Source organism: Branchiostoma floridae, chromosome 9 (assembly GCF_000003815.2).
Source record: "Branchiostoma floridae strain S238N-H82 chromosome 9, Bfl_VNyyK, whole genome shotgun sequence".
Classification (NCBI taxonomy): Eukaryota; Metazoa; Chordata; class Leptocardii; order Amphioxiformes; family Branchiostomatidae; genus Branchiostoma; species Branchiostoma floridae.
In genome coordinates this window covers 1,960,635-1,965,177 of record NC_049987.1, presented here as the reverse complement: position 1 = coordinate 1,965,177, position 4,543 = coordinate 1,960,635, and positions in this window count along the sequence as shown.

Below are 4,543 nucleotides of genomic sequence, written 5' to 3'. Positions count from 1 at the left end.
ATTGTTGCGGAATAAATTCTAGTTACAGGTTTGCGATAGCAAAACCTGTTTTTTTTTCAATTTTGACTGGTTCACGACACGTTTGGATAGTTATTATTATTACCTTGGCCAGAATGGCAAGGTTATGTTTTAGGCTTGTATGTCTGTCTGTCTGTCTGTCTGTCACCATTATAACTCAAGAAGCCTTGGATGGATCCTGATGATATTTAGTAGGTGGGTAGGGGTTGGAAAAACGAAGGTCAAATTCGATAATGGGCCCCCTAGCGGCTTCCCAAGGTACTGCAGCGGAACTTCTATTTTTGATAACCTGTGTTCTGGACATGCTGTGGTCGTGATTCTTGAGTGGTAGATAGCCCTTGGAGCAGAGAGTAAGTGCTGTAAGTTTGGGACCCCCAGCGGCTTTTTGGCGGAACTTGGAAGCTTTTTCTGACGGATCGTTATGACTTTTGGTATGTGATTACTTACGTGGTGTAATGCTATATATGCAAATCAACAGCTAATTTGCATAATTAATGAGGAAAGTTTATAAATCCACTATTCTACACTTTAATTATGCAAATAGTAACCTAATTTGCATACTTGATGGGAACATATGTATTTGTTAATGGATCGTCATAGTTTTTGGTATGCAGATAGCCTTAGTGAAGGATTACATGATAAAATACTAATTATGCAAATCAACAGCTACTTCGCATAATTAATGAGGAAAGTTTATAAATCCACTGCATTCCATGATAGAACTTATCACATATGTAGCTGAGAAAGAGAGAAATGTCAATACACATTAATCATGCTAATGAGGTCATCATTTGCATAACTAATGAGGAAATATGAAGGTATTGACGGATCGTCATAATTTCTGGCACGTAGATAGTGAATACTTACATAATAAAATACTAATTATGCAAAAAGCCAGCTTATTTGCACAATCAATAAGGAAAGTTAAAAAATCCACTTCATTTTATGATAGGACTTTCAAAGTTGTCACATAATGTAACCGAGAAAGAGGGCAGAAAGTAAGAGATGTATGTGTGGGTCCCCTATCGTCTATTTTGGACCCGAATTATGCTTGAGAAAATTTGATATTGATTACGTAAATTGGGATCTAATTTGCATAATTATTCTTTAGATGATTCAGAAGTAGATGGTAATAGCATCGCACCATTGACTTCATTTATGTATGCGATGCACTCATTTACGTAATCACATTCAGTGACCGCATCTAAGTATCTACGTTCAATTTGAATAATTAATATGTATAGACCGCATCTGTAATGAGGAAGGTGGTAGACGCTGCCGTACAAACAAGAGTTCGGAGAGCTCATATCCCCATTAAACAGTCTGATCATGCAAATGATTTCCACCTTTATATAACCTTTGATTGGTTTTGTACACATTTAGATAACTTACCCTGATTGTGAGTCACCTGAAAATTCCCTTCAGGAACTTACCAACTTGAAGACACTATTCAAAGATGTTAGTACATTATTCTTGTCTTGCCTATTGCTGAAAATATGATTTTTACTCCCTAGGGTTTCTGATGAAAAGAATAACTACAGACTGGATGTAGGTCAAACCAGGAAACGTGGTAAAAGTGTAAGTAATATTTGTGACCATATGCTTTCCCCACATTCTGGATACGAGTTTAGTACTGTGGACAGGTACAACGATAATGTTGAAGGATTCAGCTGTGCTAAACGCTATGGAGGTGGCTGGTGGTATAAAAACTGTGGTCCCATGGATAAGTTCAACCAACGGTGGGCAGACGGCACTAACACAGACAGTACATTTACTGTAAAATCGACATCTCTGATGCTGAAGCCGTATCTTTCTAGATGATGAGATGGAACCTTTTAATTCTGCTTTGGGTGGCGATGCAATCTATGTTCTTTAACTGTAAGACCAGATGTTGATTTGATAATGTGAATGGCATTTTCTTTAGAACTCACAAAAGACTGCTGCGAACGTGTGAATAAGATACAAAAAAGCCCAAAACAGATTGTTTTTTTTAATCTAAATGGTAAAGAAAGCTAACATATTATGAGATGCTCATGGTATAGTACACTAAACAAAAGGTTTCCTTTTTTCATGTTTTTCTTTGTCTCTTTGTTTTTATTCTACCGTTTTCCAATTTGTTTTTTAATTTACTACATTCATTTTCTGATTTTGTAGCTGCTGTGTAAGAGTTAAAGTATGGTCGAAAACAATTTAAGACAATAAAATTCCATCCATATAATAGAACTAACAGGGCCAACTTCAAAATGATTTGATTGCAATTTCATTGTTTCTTAATTTTTTTAAAAAACCATGAATTGAGAAACTTTTTATGGACTTCAGCACCAGGTTTTATGAACATTTAATATTGTAATAAAAATGCAATAGTAACATTGTTAGTCACCTATAGCATCTGATCTTAAATGCGTGCTTATATTTATAATAATAAGACTTCATTCAATGTATTTACTTTTGCTTGTCCATAAACGAACCCTATGCTTATGCAGTGTAAATCAAATAATCATTAAAATATGATTGTTGGGATATGATAGGTTTAGAAGATTGACATACGGTTTTGTGACCTCTGTATATCAGGTGAAATTATGAAAAAAATGTATTTTCATTGGTCAGGAAATGTAGTGATATGTTAACGGATGGGTCTGTATATTTTCATTAACAGCGTATGTTTTATTATTTGCAAAAGATGTGTCTGTGTAGGGTATATAAACTGCCCGTTACCATGTGTTGGAGGCCAGTATGACTGGATCCTTTTGTCAAAGTGAATCTTTATCTCTTTTTTCACTTATTACTTCAGAATCTCATTTTGCATATGACCTAGGAAATTGGGTCTCCATTTTCCCTACCTACATTAGAAACGTCTGCCGACCTTAGACTTTTTTTGGGGTGGGCAGTGGAGTCACATAGCTCAATTTTTATTCAGTCTGCTTCCTATTCAAATAAAACACTGCTTATCCTACCTAATGAAGGAGAAAAGTATCCATGTATGTACAGAATTAAAGTTGGACACTGAAAGACAAGTGTCCTTATGCATTTCAGTTTATATTTGAGCTCTATTGTAATATGCATCACTAGAGTATAGGCCAACAACAGCTGTAGAAATTCGTCCAATATGGTAGTCCTTGGTTCAGTTGCCAACTTTCAGTGATCCTGGGATACCACACTGTCATTTTGTGGACGTCTAGAATAAAGGGGGAAGGAATTGCTGTGAAGCCATGTTCTGTTGCTTCTGATAAATGTTACAAAGTTTCGGGCATTCATTTTGAAAAATTAGCCATCTTTTTTTCTTCCCCATCTTGTCCCCTGAGTGGGTCAATTTTCATGATTTTGATGTAATGTCATTTTGTAATCTCTTTTAACTATTATAAGTTTCAAACCAAATTTGTTCTGCTATTAAAATTTACATGGAATACAAACCAATATTGATTATTAAATATGCCTACTTGCACAATCTGGGTTCTTTTATTCTATTAGTGTAATACTCATCATCATCGGTCGACGTGATCAAATGTAGACATGTTCGCACATGTCTACACACGACGGGGTTATACCGCCCCTTACGGGGTGACATACCCTTTCGTAGGCTAATTACAAGACGGGGATGCGCCAGGTCTCCCGTCCGGGTGAATGATGTAATTCACCATGTGGCTGATACGAGACAGAGGTTCGCCAGGCCTCCATCCGGGTGATTTGAAGTGAATCACCAACTCCCGACAGAAGGATTTGCACCAACGCACACCGCACCATCGCACGTGTGGGGGTTCTTTAACGTGCATGGGGTATGGCTCTCCCCGTACACGGGACCTCCATTTAACGTCCTATCCGAGGGACGACTCATTTTTCACTTGAGTAAAGTGAGGAAAGTCGTGTAAAGTGCCTTTCCCAACGGCACAAGACCGGCAACACGGTAGGCGGATTCGAACCGGCGACCTCTCGATCACGGGCCGAATACAATACCACTGTGCTACGCGGCCCCACTATAGTGTAATACTATGTCACTGTAAGTAGATCGTCTTACACAATTCTTCACAAGTTATGTTGTTAATAACAGTGATACACATGTCACGGTGGTCTTATATAACCATATAACAATGTGCGCACTTCAGCCACAAAGAAAGACAAAACAAACATCTGTGGAGATTATATTCGTGTTCAATGTCAGATAAATCCACACTGAACTAAACAGTCTGCTAGCTTTGCAGCTAAACATGATGTATTACTACAATCTTAAACAACCGAAAATAGTTTCATCAGGTTCTTAGAATTCTTATTACACAACCAGCAGGTACTTACATTGCTTATGGAAGAAGAGATTGCATAGAAGCTTCTTGGACGCGCTCCAGTGTGGGCTAGGGCTATACAGTAATAGACGGTGTGTTTCAGTCATACAGAATGTAGCTCTACAGCACAAGGTAGTTCTATAGCATTGTCCATTGATCGATGTCTCTCAGACACCTTCGTCAGAGCTTCTAACTGGAGTTCTGCTTCTCACCGCTATATGTAGCCGATGTAGTGGTAAACGTAGTACGCC